Consider the following 18,296-nt stretch of genomic DNA (forward strand, 5'->3'; position numbering starts at 1 on the left):
AATCCTTAAATTTGTGCATAGATGGATATAATTTGATGATCTGAATCTAGACTTTTAAGTGTTATGATGATACTTATTCATAAATTGCTAAGTTTGGTTATTATCATTATTAATAAACTAAAGATACGAATTAGAACTTAAATTGATTGAAAAATGTTATATGAAATTAATTGATCAAATCTGGAAATATATGATGATATGTGTGTTATAATGTGTGTATTTAGTCCATAAGATTATTGGTGTGAACTTATTTGACTTGTCGGTAACTTTAACGATCGAAAAATTGGCTTTTAAACGTGAACCGGCACAACGATTAGGGACTGTTTTAGAACAGCCCCTAAAGTTATAAAATACTCATATATAACGTATGTTAATATATGAGAAAAGGACAAGATAACAAAACTTAGTCCTAAACGATTCGTGTCACGAAAACGGACACGAAAACGTTAAAAAGTTGCTATTTTAAGAAAATATTAACGAAAATAAAAATAACATCTTTTGTAAAGTAACTTCTAAAACTTGACTAATATATCTGTAACAAGTATCTTTAAAGATTTAAAAATGGTATTTTCTACAAAAAGTCGAACAGTTCTTTTTAAACGCAAACCGACAAAACCAACAAGAATTATGAAAAATAAAAGATTAATATTTTCTTAAAACTTTACAGAAACTGAAACTTTAATATTTTATTATATTTATATATTTTATTTGGTTATTAATTTATTTAGTTATTAAAACAATAGTTAACGAAAACCGAATTTTAAGTATTCGTTAACTTAATAGGAACTTACTTGCTTATTTGCTAGTGTGGACATTAGATTAGGATTAATAACTTAAAATATTTGTATAAACTAAAACCAAACTTTATTAACAAAATGTGTACTAATATAGGACACGAGATGTTGGAACGAAAAGCTACAAACCGTGAGTTTCTCTATCGAATCTCCCTCCGTTTTTAACTGGAATTGTTTTAAATCTATATTTAATTGTGTTTTGGGGGAAAAGAATATTCTTCATTTCATATGGACCCATTGATATTGTAAATACATTTTATTTTACAAATTGTGTCCAACGCGGAATGAGTCTAGTTGGCTAAATAACTGTTAACCGAATTAGTAAGGGCACAGAAATATGTGTATATCTATCAGGGTGGCGCCCCCCACTTCCAATCGCGTTGGGTTAAAAGTAGGTATATTTTGAGTATGGTAAGTTTCAGGTTATCAACTATGATAGTCATACGTAATGTTGTATTCTTTGCTCGTCTACAACAGTACAATTTGTTTAAAAAATAAAATGTCTCTTATTTTTGTGATGTAATGATGGTAGATCATTACACACGGATTGGTGTTATAATGGCGGTAAATCATTATACACGAGATGTTTTTAATATAATTCGGGGTGTAGTGACGATTACACACGAATTGATATTGAATATAATGACAAAAGAACATTATATGGATGTTGTTTTCGATTCATATATATATATATATGGACTATCTTTGTTATAAAGGGAAACTCACCAACACATTGTGTTGATCGTTATTTTAATATGTTTTTCAGGTAATTAAATGAAGTATGGAAGCTTCGCGAAGAGTACGGGAAAATAGTGACGTGGATGAAAAATGTTGACTGTATGTCGAATTTATAGTTTGAATGAAAATCGTGTAATATGACACGTGTAATAACTTTGATGGTTAAATAAAGTTCAATTTTCGTTTGAAATGCATACTTAAATGTGATTGGCTGAAACGACTTCTGTCACCACCTGAAAGATTTGGTCAAAGTCTTCCGCCGTTTATATTAAGGTTTTCGGGGTATGACAGAACCAGGCGTACGAGTCAGATGAGATGACCAATACGCCAGCCATTCCCGGATCATACGTCGTGTTTTGCCCTCCACACTACGCATGCTCTCGGGAATAGCAGACGTGTAGGTCAGCATATCCGACCTATACGTCACTTTCTCGGGAATACAGTGCGTTTAGGACTATATGTGACGTATAGCCCTACCTCGACATTCTCATACACTCCCAGTCTGACGTTGTCAGATTTAATACTCGCATATACGAGACGTGAAGACTCTTGAGTGTCCAAATAAGATGTATAAAACGAGGCTTTCATTTAAACCAATGTTTTTAAACTCGGATCGGACCGGCCGGTCCGACCGGTTGGACCAGGAATCGGTGACACAAGCGGTCCGGTTAACACCTTATGGCTCGTTCTTAAAAACTCGGCCGGTTGGAAGCGGTTTGCGGTCGAACCGAAAAACCGGGTGAACCGGTCGAGCCTATATTTCTCTATTTTGAAGACTTTTCTACTTCTCCATTATCTACCGAAGAATTGATGTATTGCAGATCTGTTTAATATACAAAAGATGAGAAGAACGAAGTGACTTGAAGATGAATGAGTTCTTGAAGCGGTTGTATTGTAGCTAAAAATTAAGATGGAGACTACAAAGAGAAAGAGAGAAGGAGATCTGCAATCAGAAAATGAAAATAAATGTGTGATTTGAATTGAGTGGGTGGATATCTTTTGGTATAGGGAAAGCAAACTAATCCTGTCCATAGGATATTATGGGAAATTGTAATAAATTTATTTTTAATACAAATATATAAACAATTGTGTTTAAAGAAAATTGTATAACTCACTTGATAACTTTAATATATAAATACACAATATGATTGATGGTTGATTCTATTTTGTTAAGACATTTGGATTTTAATTTTATTCTCTATATTTTAAAACTGAAAAAAAGGTTAACCGATTCTTATTCCGGTTCAACTGGTCAGACCGGTTCAACCAGTGACCCGGTAAGGTAACCAGTTCGTTGTCCGATCCGGTTTTAAAAACATTGATTTAAACCCGACCCTTAAATTATAATCAACTTAGAAAAAATAAAAGTTTAAATATCAATTTCAATTCTTTTGTTTTAACCCATACGTAGATATAATTAATTACAATATAAATATGAAAAACAATAAAACATAGACAATTAAATTTTAAAACACCTCATAAAATAATAAATATTTTCAAGGCCTGAAAATTGCATCGGAATCCAACGGCAATCCAAACATCTTCACAGAACATTCACCTGAAACATGGCCTTCCGGTCCAGCCCTTGGGTTTAAAACGTCTTCTGGGCACCCGATATTCGACTCCGGCCATCCAATTTCTTCTCCAGGCAGCGGCGGCAACCCACAGTTGCTTATATCACTTGTGCCAAAGTAATGTTTTCATGACCCTCATGATTATTAAATATCGAATTGTACCCGCTTATAAAACTATCAAAACTCCCGTAATCAGTCGAGTTAAACTCCATGTTCTCCATATTTGGAATGCTCGAAAACCCAATTGACGACATTGGATCGACTACTTGATCATGCATTTGTTCTTGATTAGCAATTTGTGGCCTTTGGTTTAGAAAATTAGCGTACACTTGTTGAAGATCAATATGTGTAGGGCGCGGCATCATTGTTGATCCACCCGCGCTTTCCCCATGACTTTCAACATAACCCACGGATCCACCCGTGTTATGTACAAGTATATTGTTGGCATTGGTGGTGTCGGATACACGAATAGACTTTGCACGTCGGGTTTTTCGACAACCGCCCCCGATGGGGATGTTTCTGAGCGAGCCACCTTTGGTCCAATATCTTCTACACCCTTTACAGAAGTACCTTGGTTGAGTCAAGCTGTAATTGTTGTAATAGCAAAACTTGGTGTTCGATGAACCGCAACGAGGACACGGTGGACATATCTCGACAGTGGGCTTCCATGATCTTTCCATTTTGTGAAGTGTTCAGGTTCATAAAGCTTTAATTGTGTTCTACTTTCCTTCAGCATCCAAACCACAATGAATATGTTTGAGTGTGTGAAATTGATGGAGGGAGATGAACATGTGCTTAGGGTGAATTTAGGGTTCTAATAGAAGAAATGTGTGTGAAACTGAGAGAGGAATCAGTGTGTAAAAAGGTGTTTTCTGTTATAAAATGAGAGAAAGTGATATGGTTATATTGGGTGGAAACTATTGGCCATCAGAGGTTATAAGCCTTGGTTGCATAATTAATGAATTGCTTTGTGTTATGATTATATTAAATTATTCATTCTTGTTCCAACCCAATAAATTATATCCATGTCTATATTTAAAAAGTTACACAAATGAGCATACTGATATTTATAAAGTTATGAATTTTATAGGCAACATTTTACATTATAAGATTATCATTAATTTACAAACTTGTGACTGATATGATCTCCCTAAATGGTGTTGAACGGCTAGCCGACATCAACATCAAATTGCACTTGTGATCCTAGTTGTTATAGTCGTGATTGCTTTGCGCCTATAGCCTGTTCATATTAAACTTATCTAGAAATCTAAAAGTATATTAAATTTCCATCCCATGAAGATAACCAAGTCCAACTCACTATATCCTCTCTAAAAGGTAATTCTATATGTTTCACCGTTCAAAAACAGATTTTTATGGACGAAAATCTAGTAGACAAATTACATGTCGATAATAACTAGTAGCCTGTCATCGACGAACTTTAAAAAATTATTTCAGAACTTTTCTCAAGACTAGGACGACAATGATCTATCGATTGTAGACTATCGGTGAATGTTGATTAAGCGTCCATATATTAATGATATGTACAACAATGTATCACTGATAGCATGGCTGCATAATCACCAACTTGCTACCGATAGATCAATGTCGGTCTGATGCATTAAAACATCCCAGAAGAATAAAGAAACCGCGCATTAAAGATAGCTGAAAATACTAGTAGTCTAGATCTGATAGTTTGGGAATATACATTACTAAAGATATGTATTACGTTTTTATAGTTTTATTCCAGTTTAAAGGAAATGTGTGATAACTTGCCAAATATTATTCACCGACGCTATCTTCATAAAAAGATATGAAACTTTTGTTATTTATTAATATGCTGACTTCTTAGATATCTTCGAAACTTCAGATTTCGGCTTAAAATCTTTACATTATTTCATAAAGATACGAATCATGACTTGTATATTTACCAACTTATCATCTAAAAAACGAGGTTAACGTAAGTGTACGTGTGATATATATTATTATTATTAGGAGATTTTGTGTTAAAGAGTGTAAAGGGGGGCATGCATGCACGTGCAGGTGTGAGTCAGTGGAGGCAATGTGTACGCGTCAACACGGTGGCTGTCGGTGTTTGCAAGTTGTGTCATCACACCATTGGTTGATTATGAAGGGGACTCAGGAAGCAAATTCATCGATTTCGTCATAATATTATTTATAATTTGTAGATGTGAAAGTGGGATTTGGTGATCCCGAAGACGAGGAATGTCGCTTGGAGAGTGACGCTAGGGGTTTTAGAAAGGTACATCGGATCATAGGCTTCTTGGATCACGATTTTTATAATATGAAATTTATGTCTCGAATTGTGTTGTTGGCTTAGGTTTCCTTTAACTAGACATCAACTCCATTCCCCTCTTCACTGGTTAGCAACTGTCAAGATAGATTTGTTTAATCGTTGAGAATTATAATAATTATATTAATTAATTAACTGTCAAAGTGGTACTATATTAAGACGTATATAAAATATAGATATGAAGATATAGACCTAGTAATTAGATCAAATTCATACCTCCTGTCATTAAATAAAAGTATATTAAGCCGTATATAAAATTTAGATACCACTTTATAACATACACAAATTAATAGACCTAGTAATTGGAGCATCCATAACAACAAACCTTTAAAAACCGTCACATCAGCTCCACATCTACTTCACATCAAATTTCAAACTTTTCATAGAAATCTCATCTTTCTTTCACAACAACAAACATTCACAAACCTTATTAAAAATATTTAAATTATGTATGTATATATAATATGTATATGAGTATGTGAGAGAAATTGACCTTGAAACCCACTTTAGAAGTTTGAATTAAGTATGCTTTTGCAACTTTAACTTACAAACTTTGCTTCACAATGGGTAAAGTCCTTCAGCATCAAGTTTGTTTTATGTCACATCATCCAAACTTTGAAAAATACCTCTTGTTGTAGATGCTCTTAGATCAAGTACATACCGGCCATGTGTCAATAAATTGATGTGTAATTGTTAAAATAGAACTAGAGATACTTAATTGTCATGTTTAATTGTATCAAACAATTTGAAGCAAGATTCAGAAAAGTACTAAAAAAACAATTCAGAAAAACACAAATCATCCAAACCTAAAAAGTACTGAATTAATAATCAAGTATCATCTTTTCAGTTTTGACATTTGATCGTTTTGACACTTTTGACACTTTTTTGACACTTCATTTTTGACATCTAGGATTCGAGGTTATTTAGGATTTTGCTTGTCTTGGTGCAGGTCATCCAGGTGAAACGTGACAACATAATTAGAGGTGTTACAATCTATTCAAAGAAGTTATAAGCTCTTTTGTTTTTGTCAGAGGTATTTTGTTTACAAGTACTTCATGAGGTTATGTTTTGAAAAATAGGAATATGAAACATGCATGTCGCACAATGACACGCTTCGATTTATGATATATGTTAATCAAATATGTTGTACCTTGTAACAGAATCACCTTAAAATTGCATTGATAGATTAGAAGAAATCTTAATGCGCCTGAGCTTCAAGAGCATATTATCTTTCTTAACCCTACACTTCTATTAGGTATGTCCACACGTTTAAATCTCAATGAATTTAGTAGCAATGACAGAGCTACATGAGTATAAAGTTATAAATGTGTGAAACACACAAAAACAAAGCCATAAGAGTATAGGATCAGCAAGACAGAGAGAATAATTATAACTTAACTTTATTAAGACAATATATCAAACACAAAAGCCAATATATATAATGGCATAACATTATAAACATAAGGGTAATTTTTTCTTTTCTTTTTTTTTTTTTTTTGACTTGTACTATAGGTTTTATTGTTCAAAATGAGCTCAATTAGAGGAGACACTCATGTAAGGTCCACACAAGCGTGTTTCTCCCTGCCCACCCAAACACAAGAATATTAGTTGGCCGTAAAGTAGACATTCCTTCAAGCGGATACGCAAGAAATTAACATAAGCCTTCTTTTTAACAGAAATCCTTGCCCGTTTAAGAACATCACATAGAACATCGCTAACCAAATCATGTTTGTATTTAAAACCAGGTAATTCTTTGCAATGCACAACATGGTCTCCAAAAGAATCCAAACATAACTTACAACAAACTGGGCAAGGCTCATCAGTACATAGGGATCATTAGCCGGTGCTTAAGGATAGCCCACTACTCCAACCGTGACTTATATTGGTCCAATCCTTCAATGGGGATGGCTGCTAGAAATTCATGAGCCCGAGTAGCTCGAAAACATTCAAACACCTTCTTTTGGTGAGGGAATAGATCAAACTTCACTTCTAAAATCTGGATGATTCCACTAAATAAGGAACTCGCCAAATCATGTTAGGCTTTAGGGGGTGTCCTTATTAGAGAACCCGCTAAGATCAAAGTCGGGAAGTGAAGTACGTAAACGAGACAACGCACACCCATAATCAAAGTCCAACCCAACAATATCACAGCTCCGAAGAATGTGGTCCGACAAACTCCTTGATTATGCTCTCAAAGACACAAAAGCGTATGTAGATACATCATCGGCTGAACATAAACCCAAAACCCTCAAAACGGGTGGGAAGTGATGTCAACCTTCATTGGAGATCCCCGAAGAACAGACTCCCACAAACCATAATGTTGCCAATCGCCCCTCGGAGGCCGCTGTCAAAAATAGAAACAACTTTCCCATATACATAGGTTGGAACGTTCTTAGACCGAACAACATCTTTGCAACTCCCATACATGAACGAAGCAAAAGAAGCTCGCATTCAGGATCCTGAAGTCTTGGGAGACAACTCATCAGTTCCACGGCACTAGATATCCTTTACATAGCCAAACTACTGATAAACCCCGCATCCTGACTTACAGCGTCACCAAGAAGTTTCACACCAAGCATCGACCTTCCTATCTCGCAAGGGAACAACATAATCTAATGTATTTTTAACACTCTTCCTAAAGTTATTCACGTGACATAATGAAAATGGTATATTATTCTTTTCATAGTTTGGTGATGCTACCTTGTGAAAGACCTTGTTTGGAAAATACAATAGGACAAAACCATAACTAAAGGAAGAATAATACAACACAATAATACTCCTTTTGATACTTTTGGATCATTTACTTTGCCCATTAATAAGCTTACCAAGAAAATCAAGTGAGACAAAACTAAGCAGTTGATTGGTAGCCTCTTAATAGTTATTAAGAGGCTACCTTTTAATGACTCATAATATCTTAATGGTTAAAGGTAACCTTAAGTCCATAATCTACCTCTTAATGGTTACCTCTTAACCATTTAGACTTAAGATTACCTTTTAACCATTAAGAGGTTATGAGCTATTAAGAGGCAGTCTCCTAATGACTGCTAAAAGGCTACCAATAGCCCCTAAGTGAATTGAAAAATCCCATCATAAATTACTTAAGTAGCATGTATCGATATTCACATGAAGTTGTTCAAAACTTTTGCAGTAAACATTATGTTGCTAAACAGTTTAATATGTGATCTTCATGCGGAGCAATGTTGTATTATCTATGTACTAGACTTCTAGTGCCTTTTCTTAGAAGTTATAACTTATAAGTAATGTGGATAGATCTTGATAAGTATTCTAATTGGATTAAAAGGAAGAAATCAACTTACTTGGATGCAAAGTTGCATCATTCCACTCACCTCGATCGATAAATGGGACGACTGAATATGTTCTTCCCCTCCCCATTTCATACAATCATCAACCAGAGACAACCAAAATAAAAAGAAAGGGAGGGATATGGAGAGAGATGAAGAAAAAAGGAGATCCAATATGGTGCAAGAGTTGATCGTGAAAGAGAAAGAGTGGCCCGTGAGTTTACAATCATGATAGGAAAATAGAGACATGAGGTATTAGTGAAAGAAGAAAGGGAGAGAGAGATTACTTAGTAAATAGAGGTTCAATAACGATGACTTTGGGGTAGTGTTTTGACCCATGATAGAGAACAAGAGCTAACGAAGACGACATCAATTGTTGATGGGTTATTAGTTCTATATATGCTCATTTAGATGTAGCATGTGTGTGTTGACAAGGTGTAAACTACCATAATAAGAGACTACCAAGATTAAGATGATACAAATATCCTAATAAATCTTTAACCATACTAAAATGTGAACTACTAGCACCACACAATGTTTAATAACTAGTGTTCATTCGAATTATGTGTGTTTCCATTTTCAGCTAATCTTCTAACAGACATTATAGATTTAGAGATTTTTGAAATTTATAAAGAAATTTCTTAAAACTAAAGTGTAGCATGTAGAAAAGAAAATTTACATCTTCCATGCTGACCCTTAACTAATGATCACTTACATGTGCAACATGTTTGCATGTGCAACACGTTTACCAAATGGGACAATGGGCGATAGCTCATAAAGTGAGACCTGCTAACAAGTACATAAATTAGTGGCCCGACAACATGAAAAAACCAAAGTTCCTCGGGATATTACTTTAGTATCTTGCGTGTAGAAAATTGTATAAGGAGGTTCTATAACAAACCCCAACTTGCATAACAGTGAGTGAAAATGAAGCCATGGTAAGTTCTTAGTAAAAATTTTAGCAAGCTGGTCTTTTGTGTTCGTATGCACCAAAGTCACTAGGTCCTCTTGTAACTTACGCGAACAAAATGACAATCAATTTCAGTGTGTTTAGTCTGCTCATGAAAAATAGGATTCTTTGCAAAATAGACTGCATCCTGACTATAACATTTTAGTTTGGCAGGAGTACTGTTAGGAACATTGAACTCTTAGAGAAGTTTTGTCAACCAGGCAAGTTTGGCAGTCACACCTCAAAGAGATCGAAACTCGGCTTCAGCCGAGATCAAAGAAACAATAGACTGCTTCTTAGATTTCCAGGAAATCGGAGAGCCCATAAGAGAAACATAAATCCACTGACCGGTCGGTGAATATTAGGATATGCTACCCAATCTGGATCACAGAATGCTTGCAGATTAAAGGAAAGATTATTATTGAAATATAATCCACAAGATAAAGTCCCATTGACATATGAGAGAGTAATTAGTGTTGCATTCCAATGAGGAATCCTTGGATCTTGCATGAACTGACTGAGAAACTAAAAACAAAAGCAATATCAAGTTGAGTGTGAGTAAGTTAATTAAGTTTACCAATAAGCTTCCTGTATTGTAAAGGTTCAACAATAACAAGTCCCTCATGAGATTTAAGTTGTAAATGATGAGGCAATGGTGAGTTTGTGAGAGGAAGACCGGCAGTATCAAATTCATAAAGCATATCTTTAGCGAATTTCGTTGGCACGCGATAACACCTTTGGTAGTGTAAAGGCTTCCATACCCAAAAAATAATTGAGTCTTCTCAGATCTTTGATTTTGAAAGTTGAGTACAAGAAAGTCTTCAGATTATTGATCTCTTCCAAATTGTTCCCAGTAAGTAGTATGTCATCGACATATACAACAACATATACCACTAAAGATCCCATAGTCTTTGAAATTAAAGAATGATCATTATGAGAACCTATATACCCTCTTGATTTTAATACGGAAGACAATTTCTCATACCATTGTCTAGAAGCCTGTTTCAAACCACATAAAGACTTCTGAAGTTAAACACTTCATTATTAGGAAGAGGCATACTAGTTGGTGGCAGCATATAGATATCTTGATTTAAATCCCTATGAAGAAAAGTATTATTGACATCAAGCTGGAATAGAGGCCAACTTCTTTTTATAGCGACATGTACAAGGCTTCGAATAGTTGTTATTTTGATAACATGAGTTAAGTTTCATTGCAATCAATCCTCTCTTTTTTAATATCTCCTCTTACTACCAACCTAGCTTTACAACGCTCAACCGTCCCATTTTCATTTAATAGCATTCTTTCCAAGGGAAAATCAATAACAGCCGAAATATTATTTTTTTCAAGAGCCTAGAATTCAGCTTTCATGGCATCTTGCCATTCAGGAATACCAACAACTTTCTTATAAGAAGTAGGCTCATGTAAATCAGAAATTACTTGGGTGAGAGACTGGCCGAAAGAAAGAAGCGGAGAAGAACAAGAAATAGGATGGGAACTCGAATTAGTGATAGTGTGTAAACAACGATGAGAAGATTCAGAGTTATTACAAAAATAGTTATTTAAGTATGAGGGCGGAGAAGAAATTCTTGAAGATCTTCGAACATGATCAGAGATAGGATTAAGAGCAGGAGCGGGATTAAAAGCAGGATCAGTAGGAGACCATAAAGGATTAGGAGCAGGATCAGTAGGAGGAGTAGACAATGGCTCATAAAAAACGATTGAAATGATCAATAGATGGAAAATTGAAGCTATCTTTGGATTAAGTTATAGAGGGAAATAAAGTTTTAAAGAAAACAACATCTTAAGATATGACAACTTTTTTTGTGTCAAGTTCATACAATTTGTATGCCTTTTTACCAAGGGATAACCTAGAAAAACACAAGGCGTAGCCATTGGTTTGAAATTATCTCTTCCATGAGAGAAAGTGGAAGCGTAAGCAAGATAGCCAAAAGACTTCATATGTGCATATGAAGGAGCCTTTCCTGATAAAACCTCATAAGGGATTTTATTTTTAAGAACTTCGACCGATTGATTAAATGTGTTGCAATTAACACACAGTCACCCCAAAACTGAACCGATAGTTTAGAATGAAACTAAGAGTTCTTGAAGTTTCAAGCAAATGTTTTTGCTTTCTTTTAACAATGTCATTTTGTTGAGGGACATCGACACAAGTGGTCTCTTGAACAATGCCTTTACTCAACAAATATGCACTTTGAATAGATTCAGACCCCAGTTCTAAAGCATTATCGGATCTGATGCATTTCACAGTGTTGCCAAGCTAGTTGCTAACCATTTCAATGAAAGATTGAAGCATAGGAAAAGCATTGCTTTTGGTTGAAAGCAAATGTGTCCATGTGGTTCTGCTATAATCATTCACTGTGGTTGAAAAATAATAATCAGGTTATCATCAATGCAGTCAATCATGAGAAACCACTACCGTATGATTACCTTAACAATCAATACGTATACATTACGTATCTAGTCCTTGATATGCTCTAGTATATATAGATTACGTATAAATACGTATACAGTGATTGAATTATGTTAAGAGTTGCGTGTGAGTGTAAATTTGGGCAGCGTAATGAGAGGATTCAATAATAATAACACAACTACTTCATAAGTTAAACAGGGTACAAGTATATATAGATGACCACCTCACGCGTTATAAATCACATAACGAATGGGGACCATTCGTCATCATTCCCTATTGATACCTTAAAATACAACGAATGACTCATCGTTGATCCTCATTTGTTAAACAAGCTTAACGAATGGCCCTTATACATTAACGAATGGCATTATAACAATTACCAAAATACCCTTTACATTAATAAAGACCAAATACATAGATAAACAAAGACCGAGACACCTAAACATGTACTAACAAATCAACACATTCCATCAATAAACCGTAAAGTTTATCTTGATTTAGCATTTGAGTACAAAATTGTATGAACATAAGGTGAAAACATTTGAATAACATGTCAAAACAATTTGAAAATGTATATCGCTTGTCGGAAGATCAAAAATGAATTGAAAAAAAAACTATTTTTGGCTTTTACAAACTTTATGCTAAAACACACCAAAATATTTTTGATTTTTCAAAGTTTATATCAAAACACACTTAAAATCTTTTGGATTTTTTTTTTCAAAATAACGAGCAGAAAATTAAAGCAGTAAACATAGGAAGTAAAAATAATTTATATTTTTGTTTAATAATTTCACGACGTGGGATCATATTGACTAATAACTTCCTAGACTACACTACAATTTCGACATTATTATGCACATAATCTAACGATGATTCAAGATATAATTGCCGAGCTTAAACTTTATACAAATCTTTCAGTAACTTTATGATACTTATTTAAATTCAATTAAGCACAAATCTTATGTGGTGGACCCCATCTATCAAACACAATTTTTATATCTTATACTGTGAATTTCACATGTATATATTTTCTTTTCTTAACATGATTAAATGTGGCACATGCAAAAAATAACAAAAATAAAATAAAGTAAAAGGTTACTACATGCAGATGAGATTCCATTTTAACAAAATAATAAGATAAAATAAGTTGAAATTGTACAGGGGCCTTAACCTCTAGTTCGATACATGACTTTCACACATTTGTGCTTATAGTATACACGGAGAAGGTCCAAGGCTTGTACGAAACACCAAGAAATTAAAGCAGAATACTTAGGTCATAACCGTCATATCGGTATTACTACACGCAGAGAGGATCCAAGACTAAAACAAAAATAAAGAAAAAATAAAGTTGAATTTCTTTGCAAAATAAAAGAAAAAATAAGCTGCATTTCTTTGCAAAATAAAAGAAAAAATAAGCTGCATTTCTTTGCAAAATGAATGCATGTACACACAACAAGCTTTAAACATTTTGGTACTTAAACCAGATATTAACTGAGCATCAAGAGGTAATACCACTAGGTTTGGCTACCTTTTAGGTTTTTATCTTTCCAGCACTTATACGATCTGTTAAGTCTACCATACGCATCAAGCATTTGAGTTTACGACAATTTTTTAGTCTAATGTATTCATGTGTTAGCTACGCTAAGTCAATATACTATCATTTCCCATATATGTCGGATCACATTACTCAAATTTTATATTTTTTCAAAACTAACGACATATTTTTGTATTTTTATATTTTTCATACATAAAACATCAATTTATGGATTTTTCTAATTTTCTCCCCTAAAAGTATAAACAAAACAAAAATTTGTAGAAAAATAAGAAAAGCGAAAAGTGATATTCTAGCATGGATAAATCTTTTGAAGATCTTGTTCACCAAAAAGAAATTTTGTATTTAAAAAGTTTGTATGGTGAAAAAGTTTGCCGATTAAAGTTTATGAATTTTAAATCTTTTCAATAAAACTGATTTAACAATTCATATGTCGTTGATAGATCTTCTTGGATATCTCTGCACAAAAACTAAATAATTAATGAGAAAATGGAACCAGGCCATAGTCCTAGGTCGACCAGTATCCTCAACATGATAAGTAACAACCGATGGGATTTTTGGTTTCCAAACTGGTAACGGATTATCGGCTTGCTATCTCAAAACTTTAACATCATAAGAAAAGTGAGACTTTTTAGGAGACTATAATAACGAATTAATATAAACTCTTTTTGTTTAAGTGTCTCAAATTGCCCAAAAGTTAATGAAACCTTTTTAAAAGCATCTAACAACTTGAGTCATCTTGTAAGGACAATTAATAATCAAATGTCCTTTAAAATTACAATAAAAACATTTTGTCATTTCAGAGCATCTCGAAGTTGATTCTGGGTATGTTTGGCAAAACTAGCTGGTAATTGTTAGCTAAAAGTTGGAAGCTGATGGCTGGAAGCTGGTAGCTGTTAGCTGCATCTTTTTAAATATTTTTAGGTGTTTGGTAGAGTAGCGATAGCTTTTAATAAACCTAGCCGGGTTTCTATGTGGTGCGTTAGAACGGGCGCACAACTTAACATCCACCGCATAATCAGTGTCGGTACATGATTCACCTGATGATAGTGCATACATAACCCGAATGTATGGAAAGGCAATAAACGTGTAACTGATGTCGAAAATCAATAAACAAAGCTGAATTTTACAGTAATTTCAAATTTCAAATAGATAAATTTTTTAACCAATCTATTTTGATCTGAATACAAAATGGTAAAACTCGTCCTTTATGTTTACATGGTTTTTCAGTTGACGTCCTTTACAAAGATAAATGGCAATACACATCCTTTACGTTTAAAAACCTTATCACGTTATTTCCTTTGACCCTAACCCTGTTAAAATTTTCCGTTAAATCTGATCATGTGCAAGGCACATGAGGATATTTTTGTAACCTTACACGTTATTTAATTATTAAAACGAAAATAACATTTAAATTTAATAAAATAGAATCTCTCTCTCTCACTCTTCCCTATCTTTTTATCCTTCTCTTTAACATCTAAAAATCATCACCCCCACCATCACCAACCAAACAAACAACCACTGCCACCCACCATTTGTCGCCGCCTCCACCCACCATCTGCCGCTACCTCCGGCCGCCGCCACCGTCCTTATATTCTCCAACACCGCCGTCGTTCCCGTGTTTTCGCTCTAAGCCTCCAGCGGCATTCGCCATCGCAAATCACAGGTGCTTGTCTCCCTCTAACTCTAAAGAAACCCCAAATTGCAGGTGTTTCTCTCTAGAGAAAACCCCATATTGCAGATCTGGACTAAGTCATCGGGGGTTCGAAGTTCCTCTCTCTTATCTTCCTTTCTCTCTACTCCAATCGAGCTAGAACTCTAATGATTTGAAGATGGGACGGCGTGTCGTGGAGAAGAAGAAGGTCGGTTTGGGTTTATAGAGAGATAAGAAAGGGTTGGTGATGGTCACCGGTGATGGTGGTAATGGTTACCGAAGATGTGGTGGTGATCATCGCTAGACAGAGATGGTGGAGATGGATTAGTTCTAAAGCTAGGGTTTTTGATTTTGTAATTATGAAGAGTATTGTGGATTTAGTGTTTTTAATGAGTGGGAGTTACATGTGGAGGCGGCCAACGGTGACTAGTAATGGTTGCGGCGGCCGGAGGCAGCAGCAGATGGTGGGTGGAGGTGGCGGCAGATGGTGGGTGGCGGTGGTTGTTTGTTTGGTTAGTGATGGTGGGGGTGATGATTTTTGGATGTTAAAGAGAAGGAGAAACAGATATATGGAAAAGAGAGAGATATATTCTATTTTTATTAAATTTTAATGTTGTTAATTATTAAATAACGTGTAAGGTTACAAAAATACCCTCATGTGTTTTGCACATGATCATATTTAACGGAAAATTTTAACAAGGTTAAGTCCAAAAGACATAATGTGATATGGTTTTTAAAAGTAAAGGATGGTTAATGGCATTTATCTTTGTAAAGGATGTCCACTAAAAAACCATGTAAACATAAAGGACAATTTTTGTTATTTTGTCTTGTTCTAATCTGAAACATATTATGACCTGACCCTTTCGCCACAAAAGCGTACCAACACGAACCGAACTAATTTAACCCTTTTTGTGTCGACTCGTTCTAACCCTAATTTGGTCTTACACATGACTCGAGCTCACCTGACTTGACTTGTTACCGATCCTAACCGATAATCACGTAGTATGTTAATTTTTTTGAAGTTAAAGAAGTATAACAATATCATACTCAAATTAAAGAGAATAAAATGCTCGTTTTTATTATGTAATTTGTTTAAAAAATTATTAACGTGTGAAAACGTTAAGGCCCCTAAAAAAGTCGTTGGGGTAGTTAGTTTTGAATAAGGGTTAAATGTGTAACTATTATATAAATTAGCAAAAGTTGATAGAAGTTCAAGTACCAAACTTGTAAATTCAAATGTAAGAGCTTGTAGCTAGCTTATTCTCAAACGCTAGTAATAGTATCGTTCAAATATGAAGCTTTTTTTATCAACCTAAAAGCTTGAAGCTACGTTAACCAAAAATTTTTTTATTGAATATGAGCATTTTCTTAAAAGTTTGAAGCTCTTAAAAGCTCCTTGCCAAGCATACCCTCTATTATAAGCTTAGACGCGGAGGGTTCAATTTTCTCATATATTTTCTTTTGGAAAAATTCAGGATTTGAACATTGTGCAAAATTGGTTAATACATCAGAACCAATAGATTTGAAAATTTTGTTCTGTTGAAATAAAATTGGTTTGGATTCCTTTTGGGGCTTTGATTATATATTTTTCATTTCCCCAATAGGCATCAGTGATGCAAAACAATTGAAAAACTGAGTGATCACAATTATAAACTTTTTCAACACATTGAGGTTTAACAAGAGCTATCGGAAAGAGCTCGTAAGCAAACATTTTAATATCAACCTTGTAACTTGTAAACTTTCCAGTTTTTTAACTCAACACTCGGTTTTGAAAATGATTTTAATATCTTTTCAGTTACAACTTTCTTCTAACATGCCCTTGGTGTAAAAACCAATTTTTATTAACCAACTTTCTTCTAAATTTCTATTGGTTCAACCACATTTTCAATAAGAATATAATCATCATTTCGAGAAAAAACCATATTTCTTTGAACATGAGATTTTGGAGTTAAACAATATGTCTTTTTAGTAACAATGTTCTTTGGTTCAACTGGTTGAATTTTCTCCTCTTTCTTTATTATAACCTCACTCACATTCAAAGGAAAATCTACTGTTAGTGGATAGTTAATCTCCACTTCTTTTAAATCTACAGTGTCTGGTTGTTTGGTGTAATCATTATGAAAAGAAGGAGGCATTTCAACAAACCCTAAACCAGCTTTCCCACCTTTTTTGTGATTACTATTGACTCTAGTTATTTCATTTAGTAATTTGTAAATTTTCTCAATTTAGTCTTCAACTCGATCACCTCAATTTCTAGCTCAGTTATTTTGGTTCAATCTCTTGGTTCTTAATCTCAAAATATCTTGAATTGACTTTCAATAATGGTTAATTTAACAGAAACTTTAGCTTTAAAATCATGATTACTAACAAACAAGGCATCAATCTTATCTTTAGATTTTTTATCAATTTCAACCACTTGCCGATAGTTATCACGAATGATGGTCAAATCACATACTAAGTGCTCATTATGGTGACGAGATTCAAGTTTAGACTTGTATTCACCACAATGAGAACACTCAATTTTTTAAGTTTCATAAAAAACATATGAATTTGAATTCTCAGCACAAGTTTGACAGACAAAAGAATCAGATGGTTTAGTAGATACCTCAGGTGACGTTGGCACAAAATTATAAGTTCATAAAGATTATCAGGAAGAATCACCTGGGTAGGCATGATAATCTCTATTGCATTTGGATCTTCACTAACATTCATTGATTATGTTGACTTGGATGTATCATTCACAAGCATAGACCATTCATCATCAACATGAACTTTTTCAAATCCATTAACCACCCTTCATAAACTTCAAACTCAAATGATATGGTGTCACAAGTTGAGGACAAATCCGAAGAGAATATTTCCTCTTATGAAATAGAAAACTTATTAGTCACCGCTGATGTCAGAGAATATTCAGATGATGATGATGTTGAAATAATGTTTCCAAGAATAACTCTTGAATCTTGAACATAAAGAATATCAAACAATCTTTC

General features: G+C 34.1%; 1 pseudogene; it reads right to left on the reverse strand.

The window, feature by feature from the left end:
- Window positions 1-2,866: 2,866 nt before the first annotated feature.
- LOC143532410 (dof zinc finger protein DOF3.5-like) lies at window positions 2,867-4,049 on the reverse strand (annotated as a pseudogene).
- Between the last annotated feature and the right edge of the window lie 14,247 nt (window positions 4,050-18,296).

Source organism: Bidens hawaiensis, unplaced genomic scaffold (genome assembly GCF_021521415.1).
Source record: "Bidens hawaiensis isolate Kalapana, Puna unplaced genomic scaffold, B.hawaiensis_p1.1 tig00000702_1, whole genome shotgun sequence".
Lineage (NCBI taxonomy): Eukaryota > Viridiplantae > Streptophyta > Magnoliopsida > Asterales > Asteraceae > Bidens > Bidens hawaiensis.